At 35.7% G+C, this 21,549-nt stretch overlaps 1 protein-coding gene across 13 annotated transcripts in view; it reads right to left on the bottom strand.

The window, feature by feature from the left end:
• The window catches only part of LRRC4C (leucine rich repeat containing 4C), a 473,541-nt gene that overhangs the window by 162,527 nt on the left and 289,465 nt on the right, over positions 1–21,549 (bottom strand). The window contains exon 1 of one of the 13 annotated variants that reach the window (XM_021540319.3): positions 7,829–7,848. The exons of the other annotated variants lie outside the window; for them this stretch is intronic. The gene's annotated coding sequence lies outside the window, so the exon portion shown is untranslated. Of the gene's footprint in view, positions 1–7,828; positions 7,849–21,549 lie in introns of those variants that run through there. 13 annotated transcript variants of the gene reach the window in all.

Here is a 21,549-nt window from a genome sequence, read left to right as displayed (position 1 = left end):
GATATCCCATGAAAAAACAAAGACATTTGATTAATCAAGATAACATATTAACTCCACCAAGGACAAAACCTTACTCTTATACAACTATTTTAGTGTTTTATATTGCCACAATTAACCACAAAGAGCTTTAAACAGAAAATCAATAGCTATAGCAAAATCCCAGCATAGCTATAATATTCTTCGTCCTGCTGTAGGTTAAAACTCAGCTTGAAGGGATAATGTAATGAGGTTGACACAAAAATGGTGGCCCATTTTTTTCTTTCCCTTGTCATTATCAGGAGTGTTAGATGGATAACTTAGAATAGAAAGGAAAAAAATTGTTTTTTCCAAATTATGACAGACCAAATTCATCTGGACTCCAGTGGAAGCCAAGCCTCTGAGTACAAATATCTCTTGCACAGTGGTTCACAGGGACATCACAGGGAAACTTAGATGGCCAAATTTGGTCTTTGATGGAATGGATATTTATTACTTTTAGAAATAAAGTATATGATGCATATGACTTACTGTAGTCTGTATCTTATCCTGGAGTGAGAGTCAAAACATTTTAAAAGCCTGAAATAAAGCATAAAAGTTGCCATAATTGATGGTGTACCAAAGCTTTCATCTAAGCTTACCAATAAAATGGGAAGCCTGAATTTCAATACCTTCAATTAAGCAGGACTCTGACTTCTGTGAAAGCTAGGGACAACTTACTTGTGTTTCCTGTTTTTACCAGCATCTTATGTGTTTCCTCAATTTAAGCTAAATGCTATTTTTCAAGAACCTCACTTCTCGTAAACATTCTGTTTTGCCCTTAGTCACAGAAAGTTATTGAATATATTAGCTAGATAATTTGGTCCAGTTCAGCGAACTACAGCATATTCCTGAAGGCCACTGTTTTGAAGCAATTATTTTCTCACTTTTCTCAATTCCTTATTTATTTTGTGTCTCACAAACTTTTCTTCAAGTCAGTCTGTTCTGTTTTTAAAAGAACTTCACCTTTTCCAAAGTCCTTTCTCTGCAATAGTTCTAACATCATTGCTAATAATATCACCATGAATTCTAAGGTTAGGGTTTTTTAAAAACCAGCATCAAGGTAATTTATAACATTATTTTATTTACAAGTTATGGTTGGAGCAGCCTACAAGAAAGATGGAGAGGGCTGGTTCTCAAGGATATGTAGTTTTAAGACAAGAAGGATTGACTTTAAAACAAACAAGGGAGGGTTTAGATTAGAGATGAGGAAGAAATTCTTCACTCTGAGGGTAATGAAGCACAGGAACAGGTTGTCCAGAGAAGCAGTGGATGCTCCATCTCCAGAAGTGCTCAAGGACAATTTGGATGAGGCTCTGAACAACAAGGCAGTGTAGAAGGTGTCCCTGCCCATGGCACAGAGGGTGGAACTAGATGTTCTTTAAAGGTCCCTTCCAACCTAAACCACGTTAAGATTCTACAACTAGATTCTACACCTCTAAGATTCTAAATCAAACAGCAGAGCATAACTGTAGTATATATGATTTCTGAATGTTAGCATAGGAAGCATCCAGTTTTAGAATAAATAATTCCAAACTGGAATTTAGCAACAGCAAACTATGACACCTATCAGAAAACTTGGGCTGCAAATGATCATTTCAGAAACTATTTTTAAGCAGGCTCAACACTCAATATACCACCACTTCCCCTCCACCCCCTGAGAAATAGAGAAAATGAGATGTCAGCAATCAACACAGTCAACAGAGATTCATGCAGCATCTGACAGCATTTATGTTAATAGCACTTTCTTGTCCCACGGTCCAAAGAAATATGCTGTCAAAGCTCCACATGCAACTGGGACATCTCACTATGGCTGTCTCATCCTCAGATGAGAACCTCCTGACAAAAATTTGAACATACAATTTAGCTTTCTTGTTTACCAGTGAATTCAATGTTTGAGGAATCTATGATCCAAACTGAAGTCAGAGTAAAGATTAGTTTGTTGCAAGTTTTTTTGAGCCAGTTGGACATACGATGTTCTGCTAAAATTTCCTAACAGCTAATTCTGAGGCATTTAAGGAGGATTTGATAGCATTCTGCTTCACTGAACATTAAACATTATATTTCTAGCCTTCTTAAAAGAAGTTTGTTTTCATGAAAGATATTTTAAGCCAACATCAAAAGATGAACAGACAAGGAAAATATTTCTACTTACTTCAAAGTCTGCACTTAAACACCATAAATAGATGCCCAAATTATTGCATAATTATTTCTGCTTACCTTGTACAATTGTACTATTTTTTTTTAGCCAAGAAGCACATTTCCCTGCAGTCAATCAACACACAAATGTCTCCATTATACTAAATATAGGAAACAAGGTGAATTATGGTAAGCAACTCCTCTACAATGTGTGACTTTAAATACTACAGTACATTCTTCTTAAGAGAAAGAAAGATAATGGATGTGAGTTCTGATCATTTTTATTTATTCAGACACTATGTTAATTTGGGAGGAGAGAAGATATATTCATGTGAAAGTCAGCTGTTAATTTTTATTTCAAAATATACAAAAAAGTTTGAAAAACATAGGTATTTTTCATATTCAGATTATGAATAGTTCTTGTTTTGAAAGCATTTTCTATAGGAATTTGCCTACATTCAAATTCCAAAAAGACAAGAAACATCTGGAAAGCAAATTGAAAAAAGTCAAGGCTGGTTTTATTTTGATTTTCAGTTTAAGAGGGCCAAAATCAGGAGTACTGAGTAGTTCTGATTTGCAATTCTATTTAGATTCTATATGCTAGAAAGTGCAGACCCTTTCACTGTCAGAATCTCCTACAAGAACACTGTGTCGTGCACTTGAAATACCAAATCAGTGTTTACACTAACACTAGGAAGTTGTTTTAAATGCTTACTTCAGGATACTGCTATGCCTAAATTATGTCATATGTAAATGAGTGCAGTGATGTTTGCCACCCCTGTTACAGGCAGCTGCTTCACTTTCCATGTCTAGGGGCTATTTCTAGGGACTGATGGATCTCGACAGTACTGGATTACCTTGTTTCAGAGGAACTGCAAGAACTGGATGGGAATTTATTTTTTTTTCCCAATACTAATATATTACTTTTCTTACTTCAAAAGAATTTTAAACAAACAGTCAGAAATTTCTCAACAGTCTCAGCTGGGGATAGCTAAAATATTATATTTTGCAAACTTGATTTTATTTTTTTTTTTTTTTTGAGATAAATTTGCCAGTACTTCAAACTAAAAATTTGCTATTTAGAAAGAAAATAATTTTGAAACAAGACATTTCAATGCTTTTAGAAATCATCTTCTTTCCATTCTATATGTTATTTCAAGTTGATTGATTAATCAAAATTATTTCTGGTGTAAAGAATTTAGTTTCGTTTCAGCAAATAAAAAAACAAAGTTTTGGCAAAGATGCAAAATGAAAGCAATTTTCTACTTTTAAGAACAATATTCTCACCCCTAAGAAAATAAATTGTGCAATCTACATATCCATATGAGACCAGCAGTATCAGGGGTTGTTTCTAAGGAAATTTCCATGCACCATATGATTACCAAGATGAACCTCTTAAGACTCGTTCATATTGCAGATGGCCACAACCAATACTGTTCTTTGAAAATTATTTTGAAACTTAGAATGGATAGGTACAAGATTATGAGGGAGGTTTTAACAATTAAGAGTACAGACACTACTGTTAACAACAGAAGTAGGGCTGAATATGTAAGATTGCTCCATATGAGTTGAATTTTTAAAAGATCAGACCCCAAGTTTAGAAATTAAAGCAATTTATTAAATTGCTTATTAAAGTGTTTATTCAACATGTTCAGTGTCTTCCAGATGACATGTCCACCTAGTACAAATCATGACTGACAAAGTCCAGGATGTCTGTATGGCTGTGTCTACTGGGCAAATGCACTGAGACAGCCTGATAGAGTATATTCTGCTAGTCACTAATCTAGAAAAGATTTATTCTAGTGAGTAAACAAGTAGCCACTTTTGCAATTCTTTGAGACATCAATCCCTATTATTATGCTATTCTGGATGCTGTCTCACAGTAAGATTCTAAGCAAATAGAGTAGGATTCCCTATCAGACTCCATGAGGAATCAGACTGCTGGAAGCATGAAGGTTTTGTGTATGCCTGCCTTTCATCTGAGTTTTGCCTCAAAACATAAGAGGAAAGGAGGTGGGCTAATGAATTTCTTTAAGACTTATGTCACTAAATTAGCCCACTTCACTCCATGCAAATTCCCAGTGACTGCTGAACCACTCACTAATGAATACAAGTATAGGCAATTACATGGCAAGTTGCTTGAGTCTAGACTATCTGCTACAGCAGTCAGTGACAACATGGCCAATGGGTGCATAAACCACATATTATTATTTCCCAAGAGGAAAGGTCTTTCAAAAATGCCGTGTCCTATTGCACATTAATGACTTCCTACACTCCATATATTTACAAACTATGGTAGGTTGTGATATAGCAAAAAAGCAGTAAAGATGCTATGGGTAGTAGTGTATAAACTCTTTCTCAAGTAAACAGTTTATGTGTAATACTAAATAACGTGGCAATGAATTTATAAACATATTATGTATGGTGTTTCAGGGAGTAGAAGATACTGTAAAGTTACATATATTTGTTTCTTTTGTCTTTGTACCTTAGATTTACTAGGGTTTGGAAGGAAAAAGAGGAACAGTTTGACTTCCTATACAAGAATACACAACCTTGGAAGTTGGTTAAAAATAAGAAAGCGATAAGCTTTTAAAATCATTAATACCCAGAATAAAAAAGAAAGCTGACTTTTACCAGAAGAGAACAAAGCATGAAAATACTTAAAATATTACTTAATTTTCAGTAAGAATTTCCAGCGTCCATGAGGACTCATTGAGCTCTGACAATAAGACAAGCAGAGAGAGGGAAGCCAGGAAGTGACTTTTGGAAGTTTAGCCTAAGATCCTCATATAAACGGTCAGATACCTATAGAAAAGGTATAAGAGTTTAAAATATACTTTTTCTAAACTGTTTTATGTAAACATAGTTTTGCCATGATTAAATTATTTTATTATAGAATATCAGTCTTAATTTAAGGGGAAGAATTGCAAAATGAGAACTCAGATCAGACCTGCTGAATGTTTAAGCTGAAGAACACAACTGCATTCTGTGAACTGTTTCCACCACACACACCAGATATTATCAGAACGCTCAACTTGAGACTTTACAGATATAATGAAATTATCTATTCCATGACTGCATGTAGTTTATTAACTTAGCTACCCCAGGAAAACTAAGTGAAATAATTCTTTACTATTCTAATACTTCATTACGTGGCTGCTGAACCCATGAATGAAATTAATGCAAAAAAAGTAAAAGCCTCAAAACTCTTACTTGCTCCCTTACACTCTCTTTTTCAGTTTTCTGTTGCATAAACCACCTTTTGATTTGGGTATAGATTATTCTGGTGGCTTTGAACAGCTAATATGAGAGCTTGTGTAAGATAATAAAAGAAGGAAACAAGCATATCTATATTTATTTGCCTGCTGTTTTTTTTTTTTTTCCCCTCAACTCAGTATATTTATAAGGCAACACAGAAAAAATGGCCTCTGACTGTTTACCCTGTTTTTCAGGGAGATGAATAAGATATAAAAGGCCACTGTCTCAGTAGAGCACTCAAATTTCATTAGTGAAATGGGCAGTCCTGTACAAAGAGCTGCCCTTACATAAACTTCAGCCATTTGAAATTATGGCTTATGTTGGTAACAGAAACTTTCCAACTACTGAGAATAGATTACAAGAGTACCAGACAGTACAAGAGCAGTGATCTGGGCCATGTGGAGAATGTTTATTGTTTACATTTCACTTTCTCTGCACTAGAGCCACAAGACAGATGCAGGGAAAAACAGCAGCTTTGCCATCCCACGTGTCTTTGCAATCAGCCTTATCATTGATTAACTTGCAATTTCCTTGTAAACTTCTTCAGAAATCATCGATCCATTTTGCAAGCATGCCTTCAAGTGTAACATATGCAACCTGAATATCAAAGAACATTTGAATTCTAAAATCATGGCAAGAATTTTCTACTTACACTATTATTCATATAGATCAGAAACACACAGATCTTGAAGCCAGTGCTGAAATGAGTCGACTTGCTCAAAGCTTTAATGCCAGTATGAACCATAAATATATTGTTTAGAGAAATTCAATGCCACAGAAGTGCATGACAAGTGTTTTATACTTTCTGTAACACATGTTTTATCTGTAAATTTTTGTAATCTCAGTGCCACACTGATCTTTGTGTTAGGCTTAAGTGAATATTTGGTAAACAAAGCTGGTCAATAAAGATATTTTTGATATCAATTGTGAAAAACTCCAAGTGCAACAGACTACAATAATTTTCTTCAGTACTGATTAAATCAATAACAGCTAAATAATTTGGATATGAAAGATTATTTGGGATGGGTAAACCTTGTATTGAATGGTATCACATAGGATTAGCTATGGTAATTTCAACTAAGTCAAAAACACAAGGAAGAGGAAAAATATAAGACAACTGCTTGAAAAAACAGTAAACAATAAATTTAAATGCTAGTTCTTCTTTGGATGAGTAAAAAAAGTAAAAGCTACAAAGCAAATTTCTTGTTAGGATACTAATGATAACCTGCAAAATCTGGTTTTCTTCCTACAAACAAGTAATACTGAAGCTTAAACAAAACCACTGAGTACTGCACACAACTAAATCTACCAAGATAGCCAGTATTTCAGATTGATCTGCTGATAATTTTTCTGAAGTCCATCACAGTAATGAATATACATTTAAATTATTATATTACCCTTTTATAAATGAAAACTGAAGCTACCTTTAATTTCCATGTGGTACTTCAGCTTTATCCAAATTCTGAAGTGCACAGTCCTGTCTTCTAAGATTGAATTACTATGACAAAACAAAGTTTGTTTGCTTGCTTTGCCCTTGCTTAAAATAAAAATTTGCTTTTACATGCTATTTGTTCTTACCAATGAAGATGACTTTAAAAAAAAAAAAAACCACAGATCCATAAAACTAATTGCATACCAATCACCTGTTATGACTTATAAAATTTCTACTGTCTACTGAAAATTAGAGAACACAGGAAAATTAAAGAGAACATAGAGTGGGAACACACCCAGACAGACCTTCTAGAAATTTATTTGCAGATGAAACAGTACTGACATCATGTTCAGGGTTGCTCAACCTCTCTAAACTGAGTACTCAGCACAACAAAGTTAGATTTCTAGAAACAGCCTGTCCCACTGAGGTCCTCTAGTCTGTGTAAAATAGAGAAACTCACTATTGGCACAAGAGCAGAAGGAGCTCCCAATGCTTAAGGAAAACCAAGTAATACTTTGTATGGAAATGCAGGCTATTTTTGTTTAGAGAGACTGTTGTATTCCCAGTAAAGAATTGAACCTACCAAAGGGGAAAAAAAATTCAGAATTGCCTAAATATCACACTATCTTTTAAAATACTACACTCCAGTGTGCTACCTACCTACCTTCAGCAAATGCTCTCTCATTTTCAAATTTTTATCTCTCAAAGAAGCATTAAGATTGGTAAGGACTCTGGAGATTTCCAGTCAAACACCCCTGTGTTTGACTCTATCTATATTTGCAGATATAAAAATACATACAAAAATACATGAAGGTTTACACACACACACACACACACACACACATATGCCTATATCTAGATTTCTACATTTTCTATTTGTACCTCAGAGAAAATACCAGTTGTTATTTGGTTGTAGAGAGAAAGTTCCAACCATCCTTTGCTCTTAAGACAACACTCGGAAGGTTGAGGAAACAAACACATTACCTTTTGTCAGGAAAATCTCAGCAAAGCTGTGCAATTGCCCATTAGCAACTGACCACATATCTCTGAAAACTTTTCTCAGCTTCTCACTCTCTTTTAAAAGGCATTGCACTTGAAATCCTTATCACTCCACCCTGATTCAAAACAGCTCTGCAGCCAATAAAGTTATTTTAGTTTCAATACTTCTGCAGTGGAAATATGACACCTACTTTTATAAGTGAATAACAGTTATTCAGCTTATTTACTCATGGAATATTTGAATGGCAAAAGGACAAACCATTAAACTTCACAAATAGTTTCACTATTTCTTTGATTACAAGTGATTACTTGGCATCCTGATTTCCTACAAGGAAATACTCTGCTGTGTTTTGGTTTCCAAATTAGGCATAGAAACTGCTCTAGGATAAGCAGGCCTAGCTACACATAACTACAAATCTTCATTCTTACTATCTTTCCTTCTTCTACCTTAGTTTAGGTTTCTCAGAATCTTGACAAATACTTTTTCTTATACAGGCAGATTTCCCTCAGGATTTTGAGGAAACACTATGCAAGAGAGGAATTGTTGTCATTAAAACCACCAGAGACCCATGTCTTACCCATTCAGCTATAGGTAATCTCTTTGTCATAAGTAAAGTTAAAGTCATACACTGTAGCAGGTCCACCGTATAAAACCCTTAAAATGCTCCTCTGGCAATATTAATTTTAATGCAAGCATACTCACAAACACATAGAACTTCTTTTGCAGCCTTGGAGATGTCTGAATATCTTACAGTTTTGCCAGTATCCTGTATCACATCATCCATCATAGAGACATAAAGCTACTAAGACAACTAAAGAAAAAGGCACCAGGAGCATGGCTGGAGGCTGTGCATTTACTAGCTCAAGCTTTTTGGTTGCTCACTGAACTCATATACCTTTCATGGTTGATTTCTTTGGACAACTACCTATGAAAATTAAAAAAAAAGGTTGGATAAAAAAATGGGCTTTGTAGGAGATGACACCTACCGTGTCTCCAGCCAGTTATTACACCTCAACAGCTTGAAGGTTTACCCTCTTCCTTTACCTGCATTTCAATTCACACAGTACCATTCTCAATAATACATCATTATCTACTAAGTAAACTCCCCTGATAATCATGCACTTTTTGGAAGGTCTATGGTGCAATTTCTCATTTTCAGAGCTGAATCTAATATATGGCTATAATCTACTCTGTTTTCTATTTCTGCAATACTTCTTTGCTATAATACTTATATGATACAGACTATAAAAGACAGATCACTGCTCCTGTTATGATAATGGATCAATATTTTGCCTGAAATGTATTGACTCTGTTGGGGTCCTGAGTGTTCTTTGTTGAGGAGAAGTCAGACTGTTGAGGCTTAATTAAATAAAAACGATACCTGAAAACATGTTTCAGTAGTGTCAGTCACTACATTATTGTCTTCATTTACTCTAGCTGAGTTAGATTTAGATAGCCTCAAAATTAAAAGGTTTTAAACTATGTATAAACTTAAAATGCAGTAGAAGTCCTGATATGGAATGACTTAACACCAACAATGACAGATGAATGTTAAAACAAAACTTTTTTTTTTTTTTTGGAAGCATGGAGGATGGAAAGAACATCAATTAGATCGTCTCTTCATGAGGAAAACCACAGACCTGTGGCAGTCAGATACACCATTACCTGGTTACTTGACAAGGGCACTAATCAGCCTGTACACTTTTCTGTCAGTAAAGGATGTAAACCATTCTTCCTGCTTATTACACATCATCTAGTAATCAAAAATTCACAGAATGTAACATTGACCATTTTGCTAATTAGACTCAGGCCCTGCTGATGGGTGATGACATTACCCTCTGCAAAATTAATTTCTATGCAACTGCATGATGAAGTCAAAGAAAGATATTTTCTGAAATTCCTGCCCCACAGCTCTAGGTTTCATCTAGAAAAAAATTCTGTCTGAGCTACATGGATTACTAGCATAGTCAATTCAAGTGCTGACAACATTTACTTTTTTATCTAACTGGATTAAAAATGCTTAGGCTATGGCACAGAAATCTCACACATGAAATCATCAGAAACTCCTTTAATAGTAGACATCTTACACTGATTTCACATTTAGAGCTGGCAGTGCTAATGTCATTCCCTGATGGGAAAAGAGACATGATACAAAGCCATGGGATATAAGTTTTATCCCCATCATCTTTTTTTTTTTTTTTACTTTTCACTTTAGATGTACAACAGGTGCTTGTAGGAAAGCCACTACTCTAACTTAATCATGCTCACTGAGATAAGATGCTAAGAGGCAGCTCTGGGGGGAGAATGACTAAACATATTTGCATAGTTTGCACTACAGATTTTATTTAATTTAGGAAGAAAGGCCTGTGAGGCTTACTGCATTGTCAAAAGCTGTAAATACAAAAGTGCCTTCAGTATTTCCTCAAGTGCTAAGTAAAAGGTCCTTTGGATTCAGAGATAAAGTTGGACTGATGAAATCAGTCTTCATAGCCTTTCAAACTGATATTTGGAGGGTAAATATGGTACGGGTAAACTATACAATCTTGAAAAGAGTTTCAGTTACTTCTTTGGAAGAAAATCTCATTCAGCTCTGGATTTCCCAAGTACAACCACAAAAGTCTTGTTTGTGAATTCTAAAATAAATGCATATACACAATAATAATATTTTTTCTCCTCAATGAAAAGTCCTAAATGCTAAAAAAACCCACTAGATTACCACCAATACCTTCTTCCACATCTATAATGTATCACAATGTATTGCATGCATACAACACACGTGAAATAGTTCATTCAGTGTTTTCTCCTACTTTGGTTGATCCAAGTATCTCACTTCAATATGTATTCAAAGAGTTCTCTAGAAGAGGCACATGATTTAATCATCAGATTAGCTAATTGCTTTTTGAACAAACAGATTAACAGGGCTACTATCCAGATCTGACCCATGATTCCTAGACTCACTAAAAATAACATCAAAGAAGATATGGAGTAAATAAAACAGCTTCAGAAGGAAGGCAAAATATTATGAAGGGTGTTTACTTCATATGGGAAAGGATGGATTATGGTCTCCTTTTCTTGTACATACTCCCAGAGTATTCTTACACAAAGGCAGACATCGAAAAGGAAGTGAAAAAAGAAGTGGCTGCTAGCTCTCTACTAGCAACCCAAAATTTCTTCATCTCTGGAGCAGAGAAATGTGTCTTTTGATGCAGCTGTCCAAATCCTATTTTAAAATACATATTCTGTCTTTAAATATAAGTCTTTCAGGAGTAAAAATGCTTGTTTACAAGTTGAAACTTGTTTTAGAGGCATTTCTGTATACAATAAGCTTTTCAGCTAAGCAATGAATAAACTCAACTTCATGAATTTCCTTCGATTTCAAATAGGTTTCAAAAGCCTAGTCTAGATTTGTCCTTTGTTCTGGCAACTCAATTTAAAAGAAATTTTAGTGTAACCAAAATCATATTTGTTAAGGACACTTTTTTTTAATCTGCATACTTGAAGTAGTTTTTGTGCTAGTGGAAAACCCATTACTTTTTTCATCTGACACTTGTAGAGGTTTCATTTTGAACATAATAAACAATGAAAAGCTGAAGCTCACTTTTTCTCTTGTTTTAAATCTGTGAGAAACAGACATAGATGCATGAACTATTAACCATGAAGATAAGGGGCTCTACAGCTCAGAAACTAGAGATGAAAGACCCAAAATGCGCTGCATCATTTTACAACTCATGTTCTAATCTCAATATTTGCATTTGTCTTCTTATGATAATTTCTAAGGGAATATTTCACCTACTAAAAAGTCATAATAAACAGAAGTGTAATAAACTGTGAAATTTGTGCCCTTGAGCTTTGAAAATTTTTATCCAAAACCATGCAGTCAACACTTCCAGCTAATATGTTATGCAACATGATGCTCTCTCAAATACAGCATCAGCTGATATCATTCTGATGAGCAAAGCAATACTTGTGTGATGAACACACATGCATTCACAAGCTGCTTTCAGATGTATTTAGTTATTTAAATATGTAGCTATCTAATGAAAATCAGTAGCTACACTAGTCTTCAATTTCCAACAAAGTATTTTGCTGATTTCATCATTGACCATTTTAACAGTCTTATTTAGGTACTGGCTGTATCAGAGGAACTTCAGAAGCATTTTAGGACTAATTATTTGAAAGAAAAAGGGAAGGAATCAGAAATATTCTCCTTCTAAAGATGTTTTAAAATCCAAGCCATACTGCACTGACACAAAATGTAGTCTGAAAAACACCATTACTGCCTCATCAACAGTATTTCAACATCAGGACACATTATACCTGAGCTTTTGGTGATGGAAAATCTATCCTTCCAAACTTAACACTGAACATTACAGAAAATAGAACTATCTTAATTGTACCAATTTAGAAAGAATGCTCAGTGATAATTTCACTAGTAAGAATCTTATCTCTTGCAAAGAAAAAAATTCAAACAGCAAAAACTTAGAATATTAAAACACTATAAATGTCTTTTTAAAACACTATAAATAGACCAAATGGATACAGCAATTGTGTGCCAGCCAGGACAATGACTGGACAACTGTGAAATTTTAAGATCTTATTTGATTTAGGAAGGTGTGTGTCTTTAACATACATCTTACCACACATACTGTGCCATGAATATATATGACATATATATATATCAAACAAAGTCTGGTTTTCTAGAACAAGATAATTTGCCATTTACAGTCATTGTCGAAGGTCAACAACTACAAGTCATTAGCAAGAGGAGTACCCTTGATTTTTGTTAAGGCTGTCCTAGACTACATGTTAGAAAACTTGTTCCAAGGGCAAAGAGATCTCAACTCAGTCAATAGTTGTATAATGCACTTCAAGTAGAAAGGGAGAACAAGACTGGCTGCAGAATACCCAGGGGCCTTGCCATGAGATCCACTCTGATAAGAGCAAGAAAATCCCAGCAAGTGCTTCCACCAACAAGAGACTATGTTTTCAAGAACTCTTTCCCCCAGTTTTGAATCATTCTACCAGAAGAATAGGAAAGCAAAGTTTTAGCATTTCTATTACCCACCAGATTTCCATTTCTCTATCCACATTCCAGAGCAGGATTTGGCACTAGCTAATACAGGTCTTATAAATAGTAATGAGGATGACAGGATTCTTTCCAATACTAGATCCAAGGACTTACTCTCAGTGACATCCGCCAAACTGGAATAAAACAATTCCCTACCTGGCTTGGATACACTCATGCAAGACCAACAATTTGTGGAAATGGTATTTGGTACTGGCTGGTCGCAAGTCTGGTGTGATAAGCCAAAAATATCTCCACAGTAAAGCATTCCTTAGAGCAGTCAGACGCAACACAAAGAGAACAGACTGAACACAGCAGCAGGCAGCATGACAACAACCAGTGATCTGACTTTAGTCCATACTTGTCCCTTTTTCCAGTAACTGCAATTTGCCCACTTGATTGTGACCCAATGGTCACAGAAAATACAATGTGAAAATTTGGTTCCACAAGACATGCTACTATTTATGAGTATTTTCAAAGACTACTTACAAGTCAGCTGCCAATTTGCAGCCCAGTTCCCAACATTGGAACGTCTTCTAAGACCAGTTTTGTTTTCAGTCAAATTCTAAGTGTCTTAATAGAGCCCCACTTACTTTCTGTGTCTATTTTCAGAACTGAACTTTTCCTTTCTGTTTATGGATTACGTCTGGTGTGGAGAGATGACACCACTAAAATATAAATAATGTTTTCACAATATTGTAAAAAGGGTTCCAAAATATGCCTGTATTTTAAACTCTGTGCTTTCTCAGTCTGCATTTAACCATCATGTCACAAATAATGAGGCAGCTTTCATAGAAAATAATTCTGCTATCATTCCTCATCACAGATCAGAACACAGAATGATCATCTAACAAGGGTTAGCTGCTCCCTAAGTGACGAGGAGACAGAAGCCACATTAGATAAAAAGGTTAGCAAGGCAGAGCATCATTACAGAAGTAGCAGAGATAATGATCAAGTTCAACCAAGAGTGCAAATCAGCAGAGAGTTGTATAGCCATAGAATGGGTCCCAGATCAAACCAGGAAAACAGTCTGTGGGTCAAAAGCTGTTACAGGTTATCAAGGTGAGATATTATCCAGAGGTCAGTGAGCAGGTTCAGCGGTACAGGACAGGTCAAGATAGGATACCAGTCCATGTGTTAGGACCTAGAACAACAGGATCTGTGCCTGAGAATACAAATGGCTGAGCCAGCCAGCAAACAAACACTGCCAGCACAGCTCAGACAGAGGCTGAAGTCTCCAGACTGAACCAACACAGAGCTCTTTGATTTACAGACAGAGATATGGATGGAGGCCACAGCTGAGGCTACTCTGGGCCATTAGAGATATTAGTACACTGATCTTGGCCACCTGCTCCTGATTTGGAGATTGCCTAACAATCTGTGGTGATTACACAGTTATGTGGACAATGCAAAAGAGATACTCCAAACTTGGCAACCCTCACTGGGAGAACTTCCCTAGAGATTCTTATCTTTATCACTCAAACAAGAAGGCAATATTCAATTTAAGCCAAAAGCAGGATTTTTCTTTAAGTCTAAAATGAAGCACCCTCGATATATAGTTTTAGCTGTGCTAAGATAGGACACAAAACAAGATTAATAGAATTCAGATAAGCATTAGACTTAATAGGCTTAATGAGAACATGTGAAACAGAATAATTTTAGAGAGAGATATAAATCCTCAAGCTCCAAGGCATATTTCTACCAGGAAATGAGAGAAGCTAAAAAGTTCATTTCATTATGATTCACTTTTCAGAATAGTCATGATCAGAAATGAGCACTTGAAAAAGAAAGAAAACAGACAGCCGTTTTCAGTTTTTAAAAGGAGCAACTTATATGCAATACAAACTGTTCTCATACTGGAGGGCTTTTAAAGTTCCCCTATCCTACTTACTGTCATAACTACGGATGCTTTTCTGATAGTGCAAATATATAAACTCTACTATTCAGATGCCTAATTTCACAGATTGTCCAGGAGTCAAGAACTTTTCTTGGTGGATCTAGCATTCAACCTGTTTGTGCAACAGCTTTAATAACATCTTTCTAGTTCACATTATAATGAATATTTTAACAATTGCAATAGATGAAGATAGTAAAGAAGGGCAGATGACAAATAAGGGTTGGACTAGGATTCACTAAAACACATGCAGACCACCAGTGATCAAGTTTCAGCCATAACCTTACTCTCCCTTGACCACCTACAAAACAGAAAATCTCATAATTTTCAGCAAGGATTTAAGATTTGGGAATCATAAAATATTCAACCTTAGGAAGACACAAGTGTCTGGGAATGACACTAAGTTGAGTGGGAACATTCATCTGCTGGAGGTAGGAAGATTTTGCAGAGGGATGTGGAAAGGCTGGATAGATAGGCCAAGACCAATGGTATAAAGTTTAATAAGACAGTGTTGGGTCCTGAACTTCAGCCACAACAACCCCAGGCACTGTTACAGGCTTGCAGAAGAGTGGCTAAAAAGATGCCCAGCACAAAAGGACCTGGGGGTGCTGAATGTGAGCCAGTGTGTGCCCAGGTGGACAAGATGGCCAGTGGCATCCTGACTTGTAGCAAGAATATTGTGACCAGCAGGACCAGGCTGTACTTTGCACTGGTGATGCTCTACCCCAAATCCTGTGTTCAGTTTCGGGTCGCTCACTCCAGTGCTGGAGGCCCCTCATACTGAGGAGCTGGAGTGCACCCAGAGAAGGGCAACGGAGCTGGGGAAGGGTTTGGAGCACAAGTCTCATGAGGCTCAGTTGAGGGAGCTGGGATTGTTTAGCCTGTAGAAAAGGAGGGTCAGAGGAGACCTTATCACTCTCTATGAGTCCCTGAAAGGAGGCTATAGTCACATAGGGATTGGTCTCTTTTGTCAGGCAACTAATAACAGGAGAGAGGTCATAGCCTCAAGTGGCACCAGGGAAGGCTTATATTGGATATCAGGAGGAATTTCTTCACAGAAATTGTTGTTAAGCACTAGACTGGGCTGACCAGGGAGATGGTGGAGTCACCATCCTTGGAGGAATTCAAGAAATGAATAGACATGGCACTTAGTGCTATTCTCTAGTCAACAAGGTGAAGATACATCAGAGGTTGGGCTTGTTGATTTTAGAGGTCTTTTCCAACCTAAAAGAGTCATGTGATTGATTTTGTGTGTGATTAGACTGCAAAATGCCTTGAGAAATCGGTCTTTATCCTGTGTTGACTTCATCAACATCATACATAGTCTTTTAGTCAGTTCCTTGACTTATTTCACGATAAAGACTCCTGCAGGAATTCACTTCACACTTCCCTGGCACACTTCTCATAAGCTGTTAAAACACATAGTTCTGATGATTAGATTTTTATCTGCCATTAGATTTTATTTATGTTTTCATACTTGGAGATATGCTTTCTCAAAGCCAGCCTCTTAGCTATAAGAAACAAGAAGAATATTCATTTTTGCCATGCATTAGCACAAAGCGCCCCTTAATGGCCTGACAGCCTGCACACTAAAATGATAGTCTTATTTGCATAACGAGAGAAGCAGGAAGTACATGGAGACAGATGGGTGAATATTAATTAATGCTTGTAAGGCTGAGGAAGATAAGCAATTTCAAATTTGTAATACCCTCTTCCCAAATAACCTTGTCTTATTTACATTATAATATGATACTAGAAGACAGAATGTACTAAATGCATAAGCAGCTACAAGTTTTATGTTTAGTATTTCTTGAAAGATAAGGACAGGAAGATGCTCAGCTAAGACTGCTCCAGCTCAGCTCCTCCAGACACTAGCAAAGGGCAAAAGTAATTTCTCACATACTAGAAATATCTTACACCCACAAAACTATGTTAGATATACTTGCCGTTAGGTGGAGATCCCAGCCAAAACTCACCAAATAATAGAGTCTAATGCTATTACTGAAAATCAGATCTGGTTGCTGATGAGACATCATAGACGGATCCATGAATATTAAAGGTTAGGATGTCAATATAAAGACTTATTGTCAACGGTTTCAATGTATTCCATCATTCTGGCAAACAGTTACCATTACTGTGAAGCTCTTTCTCACTGTCAAATTAAGCACAGCACAGCAGCTGTGATGCTGAACATGTGCCATATGTTATCTCAGAACAGAGCGGATCAGGTACAACCAAACATCAAATCCAGCTCTGAAGACTGGGGTGTATGTCCCTTGCACATAACCAGCACATTATTGAATATATCATATAAAGAACGTGGCTGCACTTCCCCAGCAAAATCAGTCCATATGCTGAAAGACTAGACTAATTATTTCCATAAAGGGCAGCTACTGTGCTAGTGTATGCACTAGATATTGGCACACTAATGTTCTGCTTTTATTACAGCATTCTTGTACAATTTTTTTTTATAAGCCTTCATTAAATACCTATTCATCATACTTCAGTATGAAAAGGGCAGCTTTTGCATGATTTGAAGATGATGGCAATATAATAAGTTAGATGAAAGAACAAGCCTTGAAATAGGACTAAATTTTTCACAATTTTCAGGCTTCATTTCTTTTTTAGGCAGGAAGAACAGGATCTAAAATTGCATAACTGTATAAAAAAGCTATATCACTGATATACAATACAATAGGATGTTATTTTATTCACACCCAATAGCAACTCAGTGGACCTGTTCACATTTAGATGAGTAAAGTCTAAAGCCCTATAAATTTTGCAGTGAAATAATTCACAATGTGCCTGTAATGACTCTGAAAAGTTGATAACTTGGAATTGTTCTTTCCAACTCAGCATATTCTATGATTCTGTGATTAAGAGTCCACATAATTTCCACTGCAGAGACCTGCCACTGCTACTAAAAAGGTAAAATCAAGCCTTAAAAAGAAATGGGGGAGAGGAAGGAAAATATAATAAGAGGGGAAAAAGAAGGAAAAAAGCTAAAAGCAGAACAGAAGAAAAAAAAGACCAAGACAGAGAAAAACGAAGAATAATAAAAGTTTCCATAGTATTTTAGGTAGATCCTTAACCTCAGGAAAATTGAGATATTTCAATTGAATAGGCAGCAATCCTTTTAAAAAATTGGAATTCTATCTGTAATGTTTACTGCTCTTGTTGAAAAAATGACACACAATATTTTCTTTGTATGTAAGAAAAAATACGTTTTTTTCTTTCTTTTCAGCTATGATCATCAGTTTTTCATTATGTTATTACTCACAAAAACAATATTCTTTTTTTCCTGGAAAGAATTTCTAGAGATGTAAAAATTATATATGTGTGTGTGCATGAATTCATGCCTGCTATAAGCAAATAACCTACAGGTATATACTCAAGGTTTGGTTAGAAATAAATCAAGAAAAATATTTAGACATGAACCACAAAAGATTACCTGAAATCTCATGAAAGTCTTTATTGAAGTGGAAAACATTGTCAAGCTTCATCCCCCACTTTAGTCAAGATGCAGATGAGGTAGAGCTCCTAGACACCTGCACGGCCCCCAGTTCTCCACAGCAGTCTGTCCCCCACACTCCTGGGAAACATGGAGAGCTGGTTACCCAGGACTGTGCACCAAGAAAACATGGTCCCCAAGAAATGGCACAAAAATATTTGCCTGGGATCTCTTGAAAGTTCATTGACCTGAAGGTGATTTCCTGACACACTTTCAATTTCAACCTACAGAGGTTCCCAACAGAAAATAGTGAGACAAGGCTGGATGGTGAAACAACAAATGCCACTAGTTTAAACACCCAGATTTTCCTGGCTTCCAAATCTCTGGGTGCTGGTTCACAGTACAAAATTTCAGATAGAAATGTCAGTTTAAGGAAAGACAAATAGATTTTTTAAAAAATTACCTAACACTAAGCATCTTTAAGCTTTGAAACACATAAAACTTTTACTTGACTGAATCAAATACTAATTTATGTATCGTTTCTCATCTTGGATTCCCTAGTGCCATTTAGCTATCTACAGTATTATAGTAGTCATCCTTACTTCATTCACACAATCTCAGGCTGAGAATTCTTTTTAAAATTTGTAGTCTTAACTTTTAGCTGTATTTAATCCTTCCTCAAGCACATGCCTTCCCTCCCATTTTTTCATTTTTTTTTCCTTTGGGCTACCTCACAAAACTTTCTCCATTGGACTTTTAGAGCCTTACATCAACAACTCATCTCTATTTCTTGCAAGACGCTCCTACTCCCTTAAAATAGTAATTCTTTGAACCTAGTCTGAATTAAACACTTGACATATAGCCATGTTTTTTTTTTTTTCCATTTAGACAACAGGCTTCCAAACTCCAGATCATGGAACCTGTTAAATGTCTTCTGAAGATAAGACATAAGGAGCAAAAATATGACAAAATAATAAAAGAGGATTCACATATGATCACAGCAATAATTCACAGACTATTCACAGATTGACTCCCAAATCTATACCTCAATATAGAAAAAGGATGATGTAGACAAAAAACATTAGTATATTTTTGTACTTTTGCTTTATACGGAGGAAGGGAAAAAAAAAAACAAAAAAAACCAAAAAAAAAAAACCACAACAAAACAATCTCAGTCTGTTGAAAGTTGTTGTTCTTATTGTACATGCCAAGACTTATTTAGACTATATCCAATTTTAAGACTCTCAGAAGATAACAGCTAAGCTACATAGCTCCCTAGCGTAGCTGGTTAGTGTTAAAATGGAATCAAAAACTGATCACCCCAGAAGTACTAGCAGTCAGGTTTTTAGGAGAATTATTTCTAATAACAGAGAAAAGATAGAGATTTTACATAGTGGGCAGAAAAACTAGAGAGAAGAGTGGAGGTGGAAAAGAAAAAGCATTAGAGATAGGAATAAATTCAAAATTGTTCTGTAGTCACTGGAGCACAAATGTAGCTCACATAATACCACAAAGATAATCAGGCATTTATCAGTCTTAAATATTATAAATAACATGTAAAATAATGTTTTGATTTGCCTCTGGAGACACTGCAGTCAAACAGATCCCCTAGCAGCTGTAGCACCTGTGAATATAAATCATGAGATGCCCAATAAAATTAGGATTTTAAATTAAACTGGAACAGTTCAGAAAAGAACAGTCTAGTCAGCTCTGAGCTGTTTTAATCTGCATAGGTAGCATGAGGGAAGAAGAGGGAGGGGGGATAAAAAAGATTTATCCAAACCACACAGAGAGGAGCTTCTTTTTCCTCTGTATTCCTTGATAATAAACTTAGAAGCAGATCTTGTTTAGCAGTACTGCTATACCCTTCATAACAACTGAATGTGTGTGCCTATTTTAAGCCTTCATTCAGATTGCTCCCTATGAGTTTAACAGAGATGCTGGAAGGCTTGAGCTCATCAGCTGACGAAATAGCTTGAAATGAGAACTGATGGATCATGTTTCAATATTTCTCGCAAGTGCTGGACAATCACATATGTAAATTTATAAATGTGAACTCAACTCAGAATTTGAGAGTGTTCAGAATTATACTATAGCCATTAATAGTTTAGTGGTTTGATATCTTTCAGATGCACCTGTTAAACAAACACAGGTAAAGTTGAAAAAAAAAAGATGCACTGCTAACAAGGTTTTGAAGACGAGCTTATTAACATATAGAAAATATGAGAAGGTCCTGAGTGAAAGCTGAAACAGGAGAAAAAAAACGTTATTTTCCATGATACTCCCCAATATATGTTAAGTCTTCAGATTCCAGTGTTGGCATAACTTGCACATGGCTTTTAGAGCAGGTTGCATCATCTGCTTTCTCCTTACAGAGGCAATCTAAAGAATGTCCTGAGAGAGCAGACAATTTGTTGAGCCTTTAAGCATTCCACTTTGTTTCAGTCTGGAGCTGAGCACATATTTAGAGGTAAAATAATACATTTAAAGGTAAAATAATAAATTTTACACAACAGCCCTTAGATAACCCTCAAGGAATAAAAGGTTTTATGCAAAAGTAAAGGATTGTTTTGCTTGTTTGGAATGAGTTAAGACAGGTAATAATTGGTCCTATTTAGAGAAAGAGATGTGAAAAACCAAGCGACTTTGGAACATGCGTTCTAATGCTTCTGCTATTACAGCCTTTTATGGTTAAATCACTACTGCTTGATGAAGCATTTACTCCTAAATGACAGTGTTGAAGACACTAATGAAGCAGGAGACCTGGTGAGTTAAATCAACATTTTTAACTTTCAAAAGTTATCATCATTATTATTAATTATGACACAGAAAGTATAATAGCTAACATAAAACTATCCACAATAATGAAAAAAATTTGTGGTTGCTCATTTGAATGACAGTGAGGCAAAGAAACATTAGAAAAATCTCTCTGTCTATGCCTAGTCTATTTGCATGATAGCAAATCTAAAAATTCATCCATTCCAAAATCAGCTGTCTCTATTAAACCTAATTGAGAGGGCTGGTCCTGAGAAAGCTCTTATTTATGTAAAATTGTTAATATGAAAGGCTTTTAAAACCTCTGTTTATGTACACACACAAAATTGTTATTAATTTTGTGATTTTTTTCAAAGAATTGACAGAATTAATATCCTTGCATTCTAAATCCAACCCAGAAAATTGTCATTTCAAAATAAGAAATGACAATATTCACCAGTAATAATAACTGAAATCAGTATTTATTTTTCCAGCTCCTGTAACTCTTATCCCATTTAATAGCTGATACCACAAAAATACA

This window comes from Lonchura striata, chromosome 6 (genome assembly GCF_046129695.1).
Source record: "Lonchura striata isolate bLonStr1 chromosome 6, bLonStr1.mat, whole genome shotgun sequence".
Lineage (NCBI taxonomy): Eukaryota > Metazoa > Chordata > Aves > Passeriformes > Estrildidae > Lonchura > Lonchura striata.
Note: the sequence above shows the minus strand (reverse complement) of the source record. Positions and strands in the feature narration are given on the sequence as shown.